Source organism: Moschus berezovskii, chromosome 28 (genome assembly GCF_049115385.1).
Source record: "Moschus berezovskii isolate FMDL1 chromosome 28, NW_MosBer_1.0, whole genome shotgun sequence".
In the NCBI taxonomy this organism is placed as follows: domain Eukaryota; kingdom Metazoa; phylum Chordata; class Mammalia; order Artiodactyla; family Moschidae; genus Moschus; species Moschus berezovskii.
Window position 1 is genome coordinate 8,248,316 of NC_142487.1, and position 21,597 is coordinate 8,269,912.

Below are 21,597 nucleotides of genomic sequence, written 5' to 3' on the forward strand. Positions count from 1 at the left end.
TCTACAAGTTCCACTCCCCCTTTCTGCCCCCTCCTGTTTCATCTTCTTTCCTGTGATAGCTTCACTTTTCCTCCTACTTGTTGTGTGTGTGTGTATGTGTTCTGCAGGATTTGGGGAGAGGTGCCTTAGAAAGATTTTTCAGGAAATGTTCTTCATTTTAAGGCTAAACAATGAAACAACACTCAAACAAGGATTCCTTTGAAACTTCTTATTACTCAACCCCTGTATTCACAGAGGGCTTCCCAGGCGGCTCAGTGGTATAGAATCCGCCTGCAATGCAGGAGACTCAGGTTGCATCCCTGGGCTGGGAAGATCCCCTGGAGGAAGGAAATGGCAATCCACTCCAGTATTCTTAACCGGAGAGTCCCATGGACAGAGGAGCCTGATGGGCTACAGTCCATGGGGTTGCCAAAAGTCAGACACGACTTAGTGACTAAACAAAAACAACAACGATGTTCACAGAAGTGAAAAAAAAATTCTGATGTAAACATCATGAAGAAATAAACAGCGGTACCTCCACGGTTTAGCCAAATGCAGTCCATCATGGGACAGACGCCTGATGCCACAGAAAGAGTGACTCAACCCAGATTCTCAGTCCCTCAGGGAAGGGTCACCCACGAAACTTCAGGGCACTTGTGTGAAACACAGATGGCTGGACTATTCTCCTCTCCCCACAAATATCACCTGTGAATGGGACTGCTTCCGCAAGTGGGCAGGATGCACTGTCTGAAGGCGCATCACCAGCGGGGCTGAGGAGACCTCCGGTCTCGGGACAGCAGTGGTTCCCTCTGGTTTGTCATAAAGCGAGGCTTCGGGCAGACACGTCCATCTTTCTTTCAAATGAAAAGGATTTGGGCTGTAACATTCATTAACAGTAAGACAGCGATTCTGTCATCTCCAAGGAGAAATTTCTGGCCACGCAGAAAGCATTCTTCATAAGAAAGCAAAGACTGTCATTGAACAGAATAAGAATGTCCAGAGACGCTGAAATGGCTTTTCACTTCAGACTTCAATGCCAGTCTGTCCAACAGAAAGCAAAGTCCTCCAAGTTTCTGCAGAAGAAGTTTACTTCTACGTTGAAAGGGGACCTGAGCAAATGATCAGAGAAGCAGGGCATCGAGGACATTCCCACCAATGGGAGGTGGGTCGGGAGGTTCAATCTAAGGTGCTATGAATCCGCTATGATGAGCTTACAGGGACATGTTTGAGTCCTGGTCATGCCTTCAACAATACAGTGCTTCATTTCTTTGAATTAATTTTTATTGGAGTGTAGTTGCTGTGCAATGCTGTTAGTTTCTGCTGTGCAACAAAACCCGTCATACGCATACACATGTCCCCTCCCTTTTGGACTTCCTTCCCATTTAGGTCATCACAGAACACTGAGTAGAGTTCCTGTGCTATACAGTAGGTTCTCATTGCTGTCGTTCTGTCTCTAAGTCGTGTCTCTAACTCTTTGCCACCCCAAAGATTGCAGCACGCCAGGCTTCCTTGTCCTTTGCTATCTCCCGGAGTTTGCTCAAACTCATGTCCATTGAGTTGCTGATGCTATCCAACCATCTTGTCCTCTGCCGCCCCATTCTCCTCTTGCCTTCAATCTTTCCTAGCATCAGGGTCTTTTCCAAGGAGTCTTTGCATCAGGTGGCCAAAGTATTGGAACTTTAGCTTCTGCATCAGTCCTTCCAATGAATAGTCAGGGGTGATTTCCTTTAGGATTGACTAGCTTGATGTCCTTGCTATCCAAGGGACTCTTAAGAGTCTTATCCGGCACCACAAATCAAAAGCATCAATTCTTTGGCACTCAGCATTTTTTACAGTCCAGCTCTCACATCCATACATGATAGGGAATTCTAATAGCTTCATCTTCCTCCCAGTGTGTACATCGCCCTTCTCAGAGGCTATGAACACATGAGAACTGTGTGGGTGTCTCTGGGGACTGGACACCCTCAAAGCAAAGCATTTGCCTCCTTTATTCATCACTTGGCCCAGGGTGTTGCCAGCCCTGCTTTCCTCATCTCTAATTCCAGTGCTAATGAGAAGTATCTCCAGGCCACAGAGAAGAACCTTCACCTCTCAAATATTCCAGGATCAAAGAGAGGCAGCCCATGCCTCTCCATCAGGTGGAAGGGGTGAGACCTGTTTTGCCTCCATGATAAGTACTGAGGGCTTGGCAAGAAACTGCCCTAATACACAATCTGCTTGGAGAGAAAGTGCCTGTTTAATGAGAACAAGTTTACTAAACTTGGTGTCTACACCTCATAAAGAGAGTCAGTGAAGAAGAGCTCAGTCCTTGAACTTTGAGTCCTTAGCTCGGTCCTAGGACAAGAAGAGCTTGTCCTGAAGGGTAGAGCAGAAGGGGAAGACAGGAGAGAAGGTAAGAGATGCTGGAGCAACTGAGAGAACGAGGCAGTGTAACTTCTTTTCTTAAAAGACCTTCAGCCAAACATGGTTCTGAGTTTCTCTATCCAGACATCACTGCTATTCTGACATTCCATTATTGCAGAGAGCAGATTTCAAATAGGAATGCCAAGCACCTCATGCCTAAATAGAGAGAGAATCAGAATTTGACATCTTGAATGCATGTAAATGATTCTTAGCTAGATCACCGGATAGTCACTGTGTTAGATGATTTCTGAACTGAAATTCTTCAGACCTAGAAATCCCTACTGCCAAGTAGAGAACGAGTATTGCTGCTGACCCTGGTGCGCTTGGGCTGTTTTTGTTTTGATGTATTACATAAATTGGGAGATACAAGAAAACTTAATCTCTTTATGAATTAAAGGGAGCTATTATCTTACATAAGTAAGGATAAAAAATACTTCAGCACCGTATGAAAATATACCTGAAATGCGTTTAGTGTGCCAATTAGGTATTTGGTTGAGTCAATCTGAGTGCATTGCATCTCTTCTTGTTGCCATGGTTACTGTTGCCTTGTGGGGGTACATCGCATATCATTTATGTCATAGACAATATTTATTAGCAAAGACAACAGATTTTCTATTATTTGCACGGTTCTCCATCATTCACTGTTTTCTTGTTTTCCTTTATTAATTTTAGATGATGCCATTTCCTTCAAATTTTGGCTGCCAAACCTTTAATGGTTTTGATGTGTAAAAAATCAGATTATAAAATAATGATAAAGTAAATAATAAAATAATACATATTTAAGGAAATGAGAAACTAAACTAAAAAATAGATAAGATTTCTGAGTTATTCTACATGTAGCTACTCTGATGACTTTTTTCTTTTATTTGCCTTTAGAAAGATAAGGCTTTAAAAAAATTTTCCCCCCAGTGGTAGTGGATTTTTATTAGCATACTTTGACTAGTTTTTAGTCTGTAACTCTGGAAAGGCACTTAAAAAAAAACATTTCTTAGCAGTAGCATGAAATAATAGCAGTTTCCTTAATATGCTGGCTATCACAGTGACAGTGATAACGTATTCACCCAGTTCTCCCCAGATCATAAAGCAGATTCATGTTTGCTTTCCATCTCAGGAACTGCGGTCACCATTTTCCATTAAGGTGGTAGAGAGTAGGCTGGGCAACCTGTCCAAGGTCACTTGCTGCTGAAGGACAGAGAGGCTCAGCTCTTCCTGGACACGCCAAAGCTCTCGCCCTGCAGCGCTATCCTCCTGACTGTGGCATAGGGGAGGGTCCCGGCAGAAGGGTGGTGGGACCTGATTTCAAATCCAGACACACATCCTGCCTGAAGGGCTAAGCCATTGAGACTGTGAGCCTTTGCTTCCTGGCCTGTCAGGTGGAGAGGATCTCCCTACTCAAAGCAGTAGTTGGGTGTATCAAAAGAGAGAATTTACATAAAAGAGCATTAAAAATAAAGCACTATAGACATAGAAAACAAATGTGTGGATACCAAGGGGGAAAGGGGAGGGGTGGGATGAATTGGGAGATTGGGACTGACATATATACACTACTATGTGTAATAATGAGATGAAACCAGTCCATCCTAAAGGAAATCAACAAGGAATATTCATTGGAAGTACTGATGCTGAAGCCGAGGCTCCAATACTTTGGCCACCTGATGCAAAGAGCTGACTCATTGGAAAAGACCCTGATGCTGGGAAAGACTGAACAAAATCATCTGGCCTGGGAGGATGGGTGGAGGATCTAAGAACTGAGGACTTGCGTGTCAGCCCAGGAGGAGGAGCGCTGTTCCAGATTGGAATACGAAGCTGTAATTCTGATCCAGAATAGAGATCCACTTCTGCATGGCTCTCTGGGTTAGCCACTCTGCCCAAACCCTGGACGGTGAGCATGCAGAGGGCCCTCAGCTTAGCAACGTGTGTCTGATTGCATCCCGCGACACCATGCCTGCAGGCGGAGTGACTTGGACAGGTGATGTGCTCAGTCGCTCAGTCGTGCCCAACTCCTTGCGACCCCATGGAGTGTAGCCCACCAGGCTCCTCTGTCCATGGAATTCTCCAGGCACGAGTACTGGAGTGGGTAGCCATTCTCTTCTCCAGGGAATCTTCCCAACCCAGGGATCAAACCTGTGCTTCTTGCGTCTCCTGCATCGCCTGCGTTGGCAGGTGGATTGTTTACCACTGCGCCACCTGGGAAGCCTCCAGGCTGGGTGACTTGGACAGGTGAAGCTGCGTCCTAGCATAACCAGACGTGGCAGAGGAGGTGTCAGCGGCAGATTCCAGTCCCAGAGGGTTATTTCTGGAGTTCTCTGAGGAAGCTCACGGCGTGGCTGCCCACACCGCACCAGACGTGGTGCTGTGGAATTGAGTTTCCAGAACTGTCAGCCCCTCAAGCCTCAAAACTAAAAATAAGTATCTCCTTATTAAAGCAGATTTATTTTTACTAGACTTTTCCACCCATGCACTATAACTTTCTCCACATTTGAATACTCAAAATATTTTGTCCATAAGGCTTATAATTTTTTAAAATCCATAAACTATAAACTATGACTTGATTTCAGCAAGAAAACTGGCTTCTCATTTTCACGTGTTTCTGGAACTCGACAGGAAAAGAGTTTGCTCTGAAAAGAAGGATGAAGGGAATTTTATGATCGATAATATAGAATATACTAAAAACCAAACTAAGAGAAAAGATAAAAGCTTACGATATCCTTGGAAGGAGGCTAGAGGCATCCAGATCCCATGCTCAGATCCAAGAATCTTTTTTCTGCTTTGAGCCTTACTGGCCCCACCAAGACGGCTTCTGGCAGGCCTGTGAGTGTAGGTGTCTTGGAGCATCTGGCAGGGAAAGGAACTAATTACTGGAATCTCAGCACCTCCGAATCTCCAGCTCAACCCTCTGAATCTCAGTCCCTCTCTGACTGCAGGATATAGGGCTGCTATTTGTCATTTTAAGCAAAGTAAGGCACCAGTGGTAAAGAACCCGCATGCCAATGTAGGAGATGTAAAAGACACAGGTTTGATACCTGGGTCTGGAAGATCCCCTGGAGGAGGGCATGGCAACCCACTCCAGTATTCTTGCCGGGGAAATCTCATGATCAGAGGAGCCTGGCAGGCGAGAGACCATAGGGTTGCAAAGAGTTGGACATGACTGAAGCGACTTAGCATCACGCACAAAGCAAATAACTCTCCTTTTTAATGATAAACGTGAGTTCCAATTCATTCCATCTTGTAAGATCTCATCATTAATGTTTTGACTGACACCTGCAGAAAGCAGCAGAGAGCCGGCAGGAGGATTTGACAGTTATAGGACTTGCTTATTATAAGAACCAGGACTCCGTTCGTGTTGTCTTACAGCACTGTTGATGCAAGATGGCTGCTGAAATTGTTCTGGACTAACATTGAGAATATTCATTATGTCCTCTTACTAGGTCATCAGTTTCCTTTTACTTAGAACATCCTGCTCGAGTTGACTGTGATTACCACACTTTGGTTGAGGGCCAAAGAACAGATGCTTTCAAATTGTGGTGCTGGAGAAGACTCTTGAGAATCCCTCGGACTGCAAGGAGATCAAACCAGTCAATCCTAAAGGAAATCAACCCTCAATATTCATTGGAAATGAGGTAGGAGATATTTTATTTAAAGTTCCCTGGTGGCTCAGAGGTTAAAGCATCTGCCTCCAATGCAGGAGACCCGGGTTCAATCCCTGGGTCGGGAAGATCCCCTGGAGAAGGAAACGGTAACCCACTCCAGTATTCTTGCTTGGAGAATCCCATGGACAGAGAAGCCTGGTAGGCTACAGTCCACGGGGTCGCAAAGAGTCGGACACAACTGAGAGACGGAACGGAACGGAATGTCCCTATCTAGTTATATTACATGGACATTCTTCAGGCAAGGGAGACACATATAGAAGCACAAATGAAACGGAGCAACTTAACTCCCTCCATTTTCTGAGGAAAAGAGTCCTCCCCACTTTGTAATATTGAATGGTCTGCCTTGGAAATCTGTCGTTTTTAAGATTGCATCCAAGTACTGCCCTTCGGACTCTCTTGTTGACCATGATGGCTACTCCATTTCTTCTAAGGGATTCCTGCCCACAGTAGTAGATATAATGGTCATCTGAGTTAAATTCACCCATTCCAGTCCATTTTAGTTCACTGATTCCTAGAATGTCGACATTCACTCTTGCCATCGCCTGTTTGACCACTTCCAATTTGCCTTGATTCATGGACCTAACATTCCAGGTTCCTATGCAATATTGCTCTTTACAGCATCGGACCTTGGAAATTTATTCCTTAGCTTGCTACTATATAACCTCAAAATGACAGAGGGCATCTGTCTCTATTGAGCCTTAATTGCAAAGAAACCCAATCAGTAAAAATATGCAATTCTTTTTTCTTACACTCTAATAATCGCTCTTGGCTCAGAGGTAAAGAATCTGCCTGCAGTGCAGAAGATGCAGGTTTGATTCCTGGGTCGGGTAGATCCCCTAGAGGAGGACATGGCAACCCACTCCAGTATTCTTGCCTGGGAAATCCCATGGAAAGAGGAGCCTGCCAGGCTATTGTTCATGGAGCCACAAAGAGTTGGACACAACTGAGTGACTAACATTTTCACTTTCAGTAATCTCTCAGCTTTTAATGCTTAAGTTTGTTCAACCTTCTTGCCTACCTTACTAACGAAGTACATTTCCCAATCCCCAAATTTATAAGAATACAAGAAGACACTTCTGGTTTCCTCCACGCCCTGTGGGGATGGCAGAGATAGACTCCGCCACTGAGACGGGTGTTCCTATAGGTTTAGATCTGTTGTGTCATCAGAAAGGACCACAGAGGTAGATGACGGGGTCTTTTGCTTTAAAAGCCAGAAGATGAAGGTCAGAGTAGTGAAGCAGGGTTAGGATAAGCACACAAGACAAAAGCACAAGTCTCGTGGCCTCTGGAAGCTTCTTTACCCATTGCTCCTTTCTGGAACAATAACACCAACCGAACACACAAACAAGGCATCCTTCCCAACAAAAATCAGAGCCTGTGTTTTTCCTGGTGCTTTTGTTTTTACCTCTGGGGAGTATAACCAAGTCAATATCTTCTTTTCCTTTTATTTTCAAGCACTTTGTCTGCTGTACAAGTCTGGGCAAAGAACAAAAATAAAAATAAGACCTGGATTCATTATCCTGTGAGGCAGGAATAAATCATGATGCAGCACAAATTTAAATAGAAATCACACGTAAACTGGTGAAATAGCAGGTATTCTGAAGCATGGAGCCTTGTTAGAAGTCTTCTCCAGTTTAAGATTTAAAAATATACCTTTGTTCAGAAACTCTAACTTTGAAACTTGAAACTTGAAAGCCCCCAGCCTCCAGTTCTATTGTAGCCAAAAGTTTCTAAAAGTCTCTGGAGAATAATCTTTAGATTCTGAGGAAGAGCTACAAATGATCGAATGATCGTAGGTGACCGTGTGGTAGGTGGTAAATAATAATTGTTCCTGATGATTTCTGTGCTTATTTTAATCAGAAGATTATAGACATTGTGCTCAAACAACTGTACAAAGTAATTTAGTTACACTGTTGAATGTCAGAGAATTAATTAACTTTTAAGATGCTCCAGGATACAGTGAGGATTAATTCTGCAACTCTTTCATCATGGAACTTCATTAAAACTTGAGGCTCATAGTTTGTAATGAATGTGGAAGTTTCTAAAATGAAACTTTGCCAGTGTTACTAATTACTTAGTAATTAATTGTAGGTGGTCAGAACTTGAGAGAATGGATTAATTGATCTGTAATATTTAAGATTTTAATGAAAAGTAGAATACCTTGCTTTGAAGGTGTATTTTCTGGTTGCACTTGGATAACCACGCTCTCATTTTATTCTCACCGAAGTCTTTCATGTGGACATTCTAGTACTGTTTCAGTTTCCGTTTTGGATGAGGAAATGGATTCACTTACTAAATCTTACACAGAAACCTCAGTGACCAGTACATGGTAATCACTTAGTCACTTACTTAGTCGTGTCTGACTCTTTTGAGACCCCATGGGCTGTAGCCCACCAGGCTCCTCTGTCCATGGGATTTCCCAGGCAAGAATACCAGAGTGGGTTGACATTTCCTTGCCTAGGGGATCTTCCTGACCCAGGGATCAAACCCACATCTCCGAATTCTTTACTGCTGAGCCATCAGGGAAGCCCAACTGGTACATAATTTGAGGCAATCTTATCTACATGTTCTAAAAACATGTGTGTGTGTGTATGCATGTGTGTGTGTGTTTGTGTTAGTCCCTCAGTCATATCCGACTCTTTGAGACCCCTTCGACTATAGTCTACAAGGCTCCTCTGTCCATGGAATTCTCTAGGCAAGAATTCTCTAGGCAAGGGTTGTCATTTCCTTCTCCAGGGGATTCTTCCCAACCCAGCGATACAACCCGGGTCTCCTGCACTGCAGGCAGATTCTTTACTGTCTGGGCCACCAGGAAAGCCCTCCAAAAACACTGATGTCATGTAAAAATGCATTCTATTAATCAGATACTTTTTAACATCAAGACTTTTTTTTTAATCAAAAAAGCAATTAGCTGAGAAAGAATTGCTCTTGAAATCCCATCTTTGGGTCTTAAAAGAAGGACCGGCACAGCCACTGCGGTGCCTGCTAGTCCCAGGTAGTTTACTCTGCTGTGATGCAGACAGGTATCAGTCCACCCAAAGCCTGGGTCCATGTCTTCACCCTGTTCCCTGGGTAGGAGGCCGGGAGTGAATAGTTAAAAGTCTAGAGGCCTGAGCTTCCTGACCTGTCAAACCCGGACAGTACTTGCCTTACAGGGTTTGCTCAGAACAATCAGTGAAACAACACATTATAACATAGTTGATAAACTCTTTTGCATCTTTGGTCATGCCGAAAACTATGTGTAATATTTTTATTAATTCCATACACACACACACACACACACACACATATATATATAAAATCAGGATTTATCCACATTCTTAGAAGAAAGAACACGAATGGTAGAAAGAGGACTTGGCCCTAAGTAGGGAGCCTCTAGGAGAGAACGTTGGTCCACACAGGCTGCCAGAAGCACTTGTGCACAGTAGAGTCACTTTGCAAAGAATAAGATGGAAAAAAAAGAACACTTTTTAGCTCTGCTTACATCTTTTTGGCAAATAGTTGGGTATTTTCACAAACTTCACAAGTTTTATAAAGGTGAATTAATTTTCAAACTATCTGAAAGCTTCCCTCTCCAATGTCATGAAGATCAAGGTTCTAGTCTACAAAACTAAAAAAATTAGAAGCCAATATACCTTATATAACTTTGATGAGGATTTTAAAAGGCAATTTAAAAACAAATCAAATAAGTTTACTAAGTGGCTTTTCAAAAAATACAAAGCAGTGCAATTAATCACATATCTATTTAGGAATAATTGTTGCCTTCAAAATTATTACATCATCATGGAGATACACCACATCAAACTCTGTAAACTGCTGAGATTCAGTTACAGCTCCTGAGTGAGGTAGGTGCCGCTTAAGGACTCCCAAACTCTTCATTTCACTCAACTGCATTTCATTCCCACAAAAACTCTACAAGGATGCTTGTTATGAGTCAAGTAACTGAGGCTCAGAGCTGTTAAACCACTTGCCCATCTTAAGGGCACAGTGAGACGATGATGGAGAGTGAGTGAGTCTGGAGGCAAAGTCAACAGACTCCAAAGCCAGCTTTCTTCTCCCCTACACGCCGCCTTCCAGGAACGGAGGGCGGGAGGGTCTGTGAGCAGACCCTGGAGATGGCCTGGAGTTGGAGATGGCATGGGGGAGGAGAGACCTGGGTGTATAGCAGTGCTCACGAGGATGGGAGGGAGGGCTCAGATCTGCGTGGTTGGGGAGGAGGCAGAGCATGCAGCTGGGTCTGTTCTGAAAGAAGGGGGAGGTGAGTGACGGATGGGACCACAGAGATCCAGGGAATGAGGGCAGGAGGAAAGCACAGGCTGAGCACAAGCGAAATGCAGGAGAGAGCGTTTGGGGACATGAATAAGCAGGTCAACTGATCTGGGCGAAGCATCTCATCTGCCTGTGTGAGGAAAGGCGGGACCAGAGGAGAGGCTGCGGCTGGAGCTGTGCTGGGGGAGCCTGGCGCGCTGCTCTGAGCATGTGGCCTTTATCGTGATGGCAATGGAAGTAGCCATGGCCCCATTACTGCATGGCAAAGGGAAGTGGAAGTAGTGACAGATTTCCTCCTCGCGGGCTCTGAAATCACTGCAGACAGAGACTGCAGCCATGAAATCAGAAGATGATTGCTTCTTGGCAGGAAAGCGATGACAAATGACAGTGTGTTGAAAAGCAGAGACATTACTCTGCCAACAAAGGTCCGTGCAGTCAAGGCTATGGTGACTCTTCCCAGTGGTCACATACGGTTGTGAGAGCTGGACTGTAAAGAAAGCAGAACACCAAAGAACTGATGCCTTTGAACTATGGTGCTGGACAAGAGTCCTGAAAGACTCTTGGACAGCAAGGAGGTCAAACCGGTCAATCTTAAGGGAGATCAACCCTGAATATTCATGGGAAGGACTGAAGCTGAAGCTCCAGTATTCTGGTCATCTGATGAGAACAGAGGACTCATTGGAAAAGTCCCTGATGCTGGGAAAGATTGAGGGCAGAAGGAGAAGAGGGTGTCAGAGGATGAGATGGCTGGACGGCCTCACTGAAGCAATGTATGTGAACTTGGGCAAACTCCGGGAGATGGTGAGGGACAGGGAGGCCTGACATGCTTCAGTCCAGGGGGCTGAAAAGAGTTGGACATGACTGGGTGAGTGGACAACAACAACGGAAGTAGCCACCGCAGCAATGGCCTTGGGAGCATCTACTGCATGTGGTCAGCAGTAATGCCAGGCCAGTCACGTGCCAACAATTAATATTTCAAGAGTTGTACCTTAAAGAAGACTGAGTGCCAAAGAATTGATGCTTTCAAACTGCGGTGTTGGAGAAGACTCTTGAGAGTCCCTTGGACAGCAAGGAGACTAAACCAGTCAATCCCAAAGGAAATCAACCCTGAATATTCATTGGAAGGACTGATGCCGAAGCTTCAATACTTTGGCCACCTGATTCGAAGAGCTGACTCACTGGAAAAGACCCTGATGCTGGGAAAGATTAAAGGCAGGAGGAGAAGGGGACGACAAGGATGAGATGGTTGGATGGCATCTCCGACTCAATGGACATGAGTTTGAACTGAGATAGTGAAGGACAGGGAAGCCTGGAGTGCTGCAGTCCATGGGGTCACAAAGAGTCAGACTCAACTGGGTGACTGAACAACAATTATTTTAAAGCCAAATGAAGTATATAGATGAGGAAAAAAATGCCTGCTGGTGCTTAGGCAACAAAGTTTTGTTTTTCTGGGGTGCAAGAACACCAATATTTCCTTGATGGAATAAACCATGGACACTTGAGCACAGACTGTTCTCAGCATTTAATTGCTAAGGGCCTGAGCCAAGGCAGGATTCCAGAAATCCAGAGATCCACAATAGATCATAAAATGCCTCATGAAAATAAGCACAGAAAAATATATTTAAAGATCTTTTGAAGGCATGAATTGGGTATATTATCACATTTTAGCAAGACTGTAAATTTGTTTAGAAAACACACGAGACTGTAATGAAGGTGCCAGGGGAGCTGAGGCGAGCGGAATTCAGTATCTGGGTCCTTTCATTGCGTCAGCTTCTGTCCGCACCCCTGGGCTGATCTTGACAGACTCAGCTCAGTTTCAGCTTGCAAAATATTCAACAGAACTGTTTAGTTCTTCTTGATCGCCTTGATCTGCTCACCGTCTCCAGGAACCTAAGGTGGTCACTGTTGAAACCAGAGGCCCCCCTCTCATTCCCTGTCACTCATCAAGACCCAGGAGTCTCTCTTCCATTAAGGTTAACTTTTCTTTCCTTCCTCCATCTTCACTCCTGAAAATATTCTCCCTGCAGGTTTGGCAGTCTTGTTCCCCTTCTCATCCCTGGCCCCTGGTCCTCACCTTCAGCCCCATCAGATGCTCCACACCCAGGAGCTCACCCAGCTCCCTGGGTGAACTGATGTTGGTGCCCTGGGGGCAGCAGCCCAGCGCCCGGGCTGGGGGACCACTGCCATCTTGCCGGAGCTCGGATCCCCATCCCACCACTCAGCAGCCTGGGCAGTTTTCTACCCCGAGGTGAAAGTTTAACAGGAACAAGGAGTTTACTCTGTTTTGTCCACTGCTGTATCACTGGAGTTTGGAGGAGTGCCTTTCTAAGAGTTCGTTCAATGGATAAATGAGGAGCAAATGAACGGCTACGATGTGGATGCTGAATACAGCAAGGTTAGTGTCATTCAGGTATACCAGAAACCAACTCTGTTCTGACCTCATCCTAATTCGGGGAGAGGATGGGGGATGGGATGGTGAGCAGAGTGATGCCTGGGGGTCAGAGGGCGTGGGGTTGCCACCAGTGACAGTGTCAATGACGGACTAAATTCTTGGATCTGATATCCTTATTTCTCTGTGCAGAAGTTGGCTGAGACAACCTTCTGAGTCCTTTCTCACTGTAAAGCTCCAAGACTCTCATATTTGGCTGGATGACAAGGCCCCTTAGAGTCCAACTGGAAGTGGGGAGTTGTGGGGGGCGGGGTGGGGTCTGTCTGGATGGCCGGGGGCTTCCTGTCCAACCACAGTCTCCACAGACTGAGGACCAGGGTTTCTTGGTGTTTTGATCACTGCTCACTAGCTTAAGGGGTTTACTTTAGTTCAGACTAAATAAACAAAGGGCTAAATCTCTATGTTTCATGCAAAGATGTGTGGCTAATACACGGCTAGAATGGGTTCAACTGTAGATTTTAAAATCAACTATTTTTATAAAAATGGAAGATAAATATTATTTCCATAGTTTCTACTATGTTCCAGGCCCAGTCATACATCTACATTTATGAAATGGGTAGCCATTCTATTCTCCAGGGGATCTTCTGGACCCAGGGATTGAACTCAGATCTCCTGCACTGCACATTGCAGGTAGACTGTTTATCATCTGAGCTACCGGGGAAGCGCCTGCATCCATACACCTCCATTCAAAAATCAAAGCCTCGAATATTTGTATTCATTTTACAGTTGAAGATAACTGAGACTCTCAGGGGAAAACAAATGTATGCATCTGAATCAATCAACTAAGATTCACTAAAAACCTATAAGGTGAACAGTGATGGAGAAACAATAAAAGCATAATGGAAACCAGTTCTCACTCCTTAGCAGCCTCTAGTCTTCTTGAGAAAATAAGACACACACACAAATAAGCCCCTTTGTAGATCACAGCCTTGTCGTGGTGAAGGGGCCTGCGAAACTCAATGAAGATATGAGTCACGCCGTGCAGGGCCACCAAAGACAGACAGGTCATACAGTAGAGTTCTGACAAAACGTGGTCTACTGGAGGAGAGAATGGCAACCCACTCCAGTATTCTTGCCTAGAGAACCCCAAAAACAGTATGAAAAGGCAAAAATATATGACACCGGAAGATGAGCCCCCTGGTCAGTAGGTGTCCTGTATGCTACTGGAGGAGAGCAGAGGGCAATTACAAACAGCTCCAGAAAGAATGAAGCAGCTGGGCCAAAGCAGAAATAACACTCAGTTGTGGATGTGTCTTGTGGTGAAAGTCAAGTCCGATGCTGTAAAGAGCAATATAGCACGGGAACCTGGAATGCTAGTGTCAGGCCCTGAGCTAGACGTTAGAAATACACAGATGTGTGAAACACCATCTCTAAGGTCTGGAAGCTCACATGGGCTGACCTGCTGTGGAAAGTTTCAAGACCAAAAGGAGCCTTGATGAAGGCAGAAGATGCGACAGGAGCGAAGGAGGCAGAAGGATGGAACAAAGGAACCAGCACAGAATCTCCATGGCCAGAGACAGGAGATGTGGGGCACCTGGGGGACTTCACCTTCTGAAGTACAAAAGTCATGTAGGAAGGAGCAAGAGAAGAGGCTGATGGACTTCAAGAAAACCTGTGGAAGGTCTTGGAAGGTTCATACAGGAAACAACCTGCTAACACTGCTTTAATTCTGAGAATGGACCTTGTAGAAGGTAATTTGAGTCTTGAATACCAACTAGTTAGCTCAGAGCAGAGGAATTTATTATTAGGATCATTAAGGAACCACCTTACTGCCTGCCGTTCTTGTCTGATTACCATAATTTTTTCCCAGCCACTTTCATCGTCAATATAGGCCTTTGGGAAGTGTGCAAAATTTATAATATGGCAGGCATTAGGAAAAACAAAGTGAGCTTTATAAGGCATTTTGTTAGATTTTCTTAATAGCAGTGATTGAATATGACAGCTATTATGACTAATGGTTCTGCCGATTGTGTGAATTAGAGTATATTAAACACTGCTCGGGGAGGCAGAAGATGCTATTAGAGAATACAGAGGTGGACAGGAGGGGGCTGGAAAATAGTCCCATGCTGGCCTGGGGAAGCCAACGAACAGATTGTATAAGGTTGGGGAGGGGAGCTGCGTTTCTAGCAATTTCCTTTATGAGGAAACTGTTTAGTGAGTATAATCTTATTCCCTTGTTGCAGATCGAAGCCTTTAGTACCAATTGCAAAGAAACGTGTTCAAGGTGCAAGTTTTGCATTCTACAGTATAAATAAGAATAAACAGTTTGGGGAGGACACGGTTAAGATCCTTCCCCCTCGGTAGTTCTATTTTCATCAAGTAAGAAATAAATTCCTCTCAAGATGACCCTGAGAATCCTGAACAGCAGGAGAATGTCTAAATCTGAACCCAGCCAGGCAGGTTCAGAGCCTCCAGCTGCTGTGTTGAGGCCAGCCTGTTGCTTTGAAATGCACATAGAATTCAGGGTCAGGTGTTCTGGATTCAGATCCCACCGCTTCTGCCACAGTGCGGTCCAGAACGCTTTGCCTAACCTCTCTGAACCTTCAGGTGCCGACATCATAAAGTCAGAGTCAGAATATTTACCACGCATAGAGTTGCTGTGAGGACGAAATGAAATTCACTAGACCGTGTATGTGGATTGTCTTTCACGGGGCTTTGCAGCAGGAGCTGAGTGTGTGCAATTAGCATTACTGTCGATAAATCTGGTGCTCTGAGGTTACAGAACTAAGAACATTCTGGACTTAACCAGAAGACCCAGGTCCTGGATTAGCTACTAGGAAGACCCTTGACTTCCTCACCAGTTAAGTGACAACACTCTAATGACAATAGGGTCCATTTTGCCTAAATGACAAGATTATGGGAAACTTTAAAGGTAATATATTAAAGTCGCTTTTCACCCTAGAGTTCACTCCTGGATGTAAGATACTCAAGGGTAAGGTCATTTGCCTGCATTTAATGCACTGTGAATATACTACTACTCACTCTGATGATGGTTTAGTTGCTCAGTTGTGTGCCTCTCTCGCAACCCCATGAACTATAGCCTGTCAGGCTCCTCTGTCCACAGGATTTCCCAGGCAAGAATACCAGAGTGGGTAGCCATTTCTTTCTCCAGGGGATCTTTCCAATCCAGGGATCAAATCCTCGTCTCCTGCATTGCAGGCGGTTTCTTTATTATTGAGCCACCAGGGAAGTCCACTACTGATTCTATTAGCCCCCACAAAGGGGCTATATCTAATAGTATATAGTTTTCCAGTAGTGGCATTTTATTGTGAATCTGACTCTTCAAGGTTGTATTAACATGCAAACTTAGACTGTGAAGATGAATCTTATTAAGTAGTATGTAATACACTCGAATCCATAACGTGACCCTCCACTAAGAAAATGTGAACATAAATAGACTATTTCCACTACTAAATCATGCTGCTGCTGCTGCTGCTAAGTCACTTCAGTCGTGTCCGACTCTGTGTGACCCCATAGACGGAAGCCCACCAGGCTCCCCCATCCCTGGGATTCTCCAGGCAAGAACACTGGAGTGGGTTGCCATTTCCTTCTCCAATGTGTGAAAGTGGAAAGTGAAAAGTGAAAGTGAAGTCTCTGAGTCGTGTTTGACCCTTAGCGACCACACGGACTGCAGCCTACCAGGCTCCTCTGTCCATGGGATTTTCTAGGCAAGAGTACTGGAGTGGCTTGCCATTGCCTTCTCCTTACTAAATCATGGAGACTTAGAATTTACTAATTATAGTTCTCTCTCTGAAGATAAACATCAGAACAAGCATGCTTTTAAAAAAATAAGCACAAAACTGGAGTGCCATTAAGGAAAAGACAAAACTTCCTAAACTGCTGGGCAGCATCTAATTGATTTTGGAAGAAACTCAAGAGTTAATTTTATATTTTGCCCTGGAACTGAAAGCAGTCTGGAGATTCTAAGGTCACAGCATTGCCAGTAGAAGAAGTCAGAGCGGGCCTGTCTGGAGCTCAGTGATGGTAGATGCACTGGAAGCCAGGGGAAATTAAAACTCTGATCTTTGCTAATTTAACCCCGTGGCTTCCCTGGTGGCTCAGATAGCAAAGAATCCACCTGCAATGCAGAAGACCCGGGTTTGATCTCTGGGTTGGAAGATCCCCCCAGGAGGAGAAAATGGCAACCCACTCCAGCATTCTTGCCTGGAGAATCCCATGGACAGAGGAGTTTGGTGGGCTACAGTCGCAGAGTCTGACACGACTGAGCGACTAACACACTTTCACTTGCTAATTTAATGCCCGTGTGTATCCTCGCACAGGGGCCAAGTAAAAATCATTTTCCCTCAGCATGTAGAAGAGGCCAGATGGGATTTAAACATTCTCCTCCATCTCTACGTGGTATCTTATTAATTTAAGAGCAAAGCTCTGGGTTAGAGTACAGGCAGCCTCAGGAGATTATCACACGTAAACTGTGAAAAGAGTTAAAATAAATCATATCTGCTCATCATTAGCAGACATACTCTTCCTTGTTGATTTCCTTGTTTTCTTTTTTTTCCCTCCAGCTGGAATTCTGGACCATGAATAGGAGGTCAGGGAGATTGGGGCATGGGGCAGCGGGGAGCAGGTCCAAGTAGACCTTACTGCTAAGACCATTGATCCAAAAAATGTTATGATGATTGGTGTAGAAAAAGAGGACAAGGATTGGGGCACGAGCATGACTTTGGTCTCATGATGTGAAAAAAGAAGTATGGCTTCAGAATTCTAGACTTTTACCATGGGTCTCCCCTCCCCCGCCCAGCTGCTAACACAGTTCCCTGTATTTACAAAAGAGGATTTCACAGAATAGCATCATGTGTGATTTTTTTTTTTTTTCTTTTTGGCTTGCTAATCAATTAACTGGGCTTCCCAGGTGGCTCAGTGGGTAAAGAATCCACCTGCAATGCAGGAGACACAGGAATCTCCAGTTTGAGCCCAGGGTCAGAAAGATCCCCTGGAGGAGGGCATGGCAGCCCACTCCAGTATTCTTGCCTGGAAAATCCCATGGACAGAGGAGCCTGGTGGGCTACAGTCCATGGGGTCAAAAAGAGTCAGACATGACTGAAGTGATAGGTGTGCACACACACATCAACTAACGTTCTCTACTTTTTCTATCAGTAGTAATTGTGCTTACTGATTCATTTCAGTGCAAACCCCCTTCAAAACTGTAAGGCGCTCAACAGTGTGCCATAAGCAGAGTTAGGGAAGCCATACATCTGTGCTGATGAGAAAGGTTTGGCTAATCTCTGAGAGAACACCACAGTGTCATCTCTTTTTAAAGCAGTTCAAAGAGCTGTTTATTCTCTCTGGCTTTTGACATTGAGAATGAATGTCTAAAATGTTTACAAGAGCATTTTTGTTTGGGAAAAAAGATAACAGAACAGAACAAAAAGAGTAAGAGCAAATGGATGTCCTGGCCTCTGGAATAAACAAACAGGGTTCCTGGGAAAAACAGTTTTTAAAAAAAGAAAAAGAGAAAAACTTCTCCCTCCACTAGGAAACGGGAAGGCTGTTAAAACTCTCAGGCACTTGAAGTCGTAAACGGCGTGGGTGTGAAAAGCAGGGAAGAAAACCCAGACCCCGAGCAGTTTCGGCAAGAAGAGTGGGTGTAGAACAAAGGATGAGATGCAGGATACAGATGCGACAGAGGAGCGCCTCGGTACCCAGAGGCAGCGGATGGCACGCCGCAGAGGGAGGGTGCGCAGGAGCGTGCAGGGCCACCACACTTTAAATCAGCTAAGGGAAGGGAAATGCAACATCACCTGAATGCTCTATGAAAAGGAACAAAATGCACAGTCCGAGATGCAAAACCCGCCTGAAAAGCGGGTCCCACGAGCTCAACTTTGAGAAGATCCCCTGGAGGAGGGCATGACAACCCACTCCAGTATTCTTGCCTGGAGAATCCCATGGACAGAGGAGCCTGGCAAGCTGCAGTCCCTGGAATGGCAGAGTCAGACAGGACTGGGCGACTAAGCACAGCACAGCACGAGCCAAACTCTCCCGATAACCAGGTCTCGTGAGTACGAGAGTATCCCCACTAAGTCAGCCTCTGCGTGGAGGTGTGCACACCTTCCGGTCCTACATGCTGAGTGGGAAGAACATGGCTGGGGGTGGAGGGACAGGAGAACCAGCAGCCCCTCCCCTAGCAGCTCCCCCAAAGCTCACCTTGGGTAGGGTCTACTGTCCTTCAACCCTGAACGCCAGTGCCTTCTGCCCACAGCGGGGTCTGAAGACACCCACTTCTCACCTCTCTCAAGCCTTTCATGGCTCCATCTCTGGTCGCCGGTCATTCATTTTGTATTAGATCTTTCTGTGTTTATAATCCCCAGCATGGGGATTGAAGCTTTTATTCTTAAATGTCATTTAGATTATTTACTCATTTAGGTTAAAAAAAAAAGTGCAAATACAGTTGCATCTAAAGCTTCTTAGAAAATTATATGTAAATAATCCAGTAGTCATGGACAGATGTGAGAGGTGGACCATAAAGAAGGCTGAGCGTCGAAGAGTTGATACTTTCAAACTGTGGTGCTGGAGAAGACTCTTGAGAATAACTTGGACAGAAAGGGGATCAAACCAGTCACTCCTAAAGGAAATCAGTACTGAATATTCATTGGAAGGATCGATGCTGAAGCTAAAGCTCCAATACTTTGGCCACCTGATGCAAAGAGCCAACTCACTGGAAAAGACCTTGATGCTGGGAAAGATTGAAGGCAGGAGAAAAGGGCGACAGAAGATGAGATGGTTGGATGGCATCACTGACTCAATGGACATGAGTTTGAGCAAGCTCCGGGAGATGGTGAAGGACAAGGAAGCCTGGCAGGCGGCAGTCCTTGGGGTTGCAAAGAGTCAAACATGACTGAACAACAACAAATAAAAATTAGGACCAACAGTCATAAGTTTACATTTAGGAACAAAAGGCTGATGTGCCATTGATAAGTGAAAATGGAGACTATTCAGAATAAGGAAACCATGTCTGAGGGATGTTTGGATTAAAGATGACAAGTACCAGGTGAGCGAGAGGGTGCTGGTGGGATGAGAGGATGTTGGAACCGGGTCATGTGCCCAGAGAGATGCCACCTGTGAGACGTCTCCAAAGATGCAGGGAGTCTTACAGAATTTTACACGTAAGATTTACTTTCTGTGACTTCCACATAATACCTCCACTTAGAGGTCAACTCACATTACTGAGGATGAAGTAAGTAAAAATATTCAAACAATGAAGTGTCAAGGCTTAGATGAATTCTGTGAGCTAGTGAGCATAATATTATCCAGAAATTAAAAAAAAAAAAGATTCTGAAGAAACATAAGGAATTATTATCACCAACAAGTTTGTTCTTTTCTCTTTTACATGCTTTCCTCTCTGTTTCACATTTTTAAGACTTCCTTAACTGAACTGGTTGTTCACCTTCTGGAGTCTTCCACTGAAGTTCAAGCTACAGCGATTTTTCGATATTGGATGTGCAGAGCCTGATTCCAATTTTTGGCCTGTGTTTGTTCTCTCAGACGATCCTGAAGTGTTGCCTCCTTTTTCAAGTTCCTGTCCGAACACGGACAGCCGAAAGTGCTGGTTTGTATAAAAATGAGAGCACAGGCGTCAGTTCAGGGTGACGCATCAGGGCTGAACTGTCATGGGAGCAGACACACATCCAAAACTGAAACACTGAATAGAGACGTTTCCCTTTCACAGAACATGCTATGTTAAGTTTCTTCCCATATTACCCTCTGTGCAGGCAGGCCTTAGACCCTGGTCAGCAGATATCACAGGCATAGTCATCAGCAATACAGTTTTCACAGTTTAAGAAACTTAAAAACAGAAGATTGTCATAAAGATGCACATGAAGTGAAAATGCCATATAAACAGCTGACTCAGTTTGTATCCTCCAATATTCATGCCCCGATGTGACAACCTGTATCACGAAATACTATGGGCTTCCCAGCTGGCACAGTGGTAAAGAATCCGCCTGCCAACACAGGGGATGCAAGAGATGAGGGTTCGATCCCTGGGTCGGCAAGATCCCCTGGAGTGGGAAATAGCAACCCGCTGCAGTAGTCTTGCTTGGAAGATGCCACGGACAGATTAGCCTGGTGGGCTACAGTCCAGTCCGTGGGGCCACAAAGAGCTGGACACGGCTGAGTGGCTGAGTACACAGAGACGCACGCATGCAGCGGAGCAATGAAAATGCCATATAAACATCTGACTCAGTCTGTATCCTTGAAAAATCGTGCCCTTATCACAAAATACTATGGGGTAATGAAACATGTTTACCAGCAGGAGAATACTAAGCTTTTTTTTATCATTTGTTTATCCAGAAATTCTGTATCTGGTTGTCTGCTTCATCCTCCTGAGCCTGGCTAGGAAGTTTTGTGTTTGAATGTGAAGGGCCGACTGTGGGTGGAAGAGGAGATACCGGGTGTGGCTGAATCCTGAATTCCAGATGTGGCTGGAGCCCGACGGCAGGTTCAGGCCAAAGAGCTGCTGGGACCAATGGTCCGGTCCCTTCCGTGGGTGACTGCTGTCCCCAGTAGGTGTCTGCACCCACGGTTCTGCCTCCAGAAGCTCCAACCTGTTTCTGAACAAGGGAAGCGCCATCAGAGGATGACCAGGCGTGATGGCGCCCCTCAGGCGCCTGGTCCATGCCCAAGCTCCAGTTCCCCCAGTGAAATGGGAAAATCAGATCCAGCTCCTCTGGGATGTTGTGACCATGAGGAATCTCACACACACAGACACACGCAGAAACATACACACCAGATATACAAATAGACACACACACAGAGACACACACATACAGACACACACACAACACACAAATACACATACACACAGACATAGATACACATAAACACATACAC

The 21,597-nt window shown here is 45.0% G+C and overlaps 1 long non-coding RNA gene across 4 annotated transcripts in view; it reads right to left on the reverse strand.

The window, feature by feature from the left end:
- LOC148773564 (uncharacterized) overlaps positions 1-21,597 on the reverse strand; it is a 135,566-nt gene that overhangs the window by 30,979 nt on the left and 82,990 nt on the right. The window contains exon 4 of one of the 4 annotated variants that reach the window (XR_016036680.1): positions 20,153-20,311. The exons of the other annotated variants lie outside the window; for them this stretch is intronic. This is a non-coding gene — a long non-coding RNA (uncharacterized LOC148773564). The remainder of the gene's footprint in view (positions 1-20,152; positions 20,312-21,597) is intronic. 4 annotated transcript variants of the gene reach the window in all.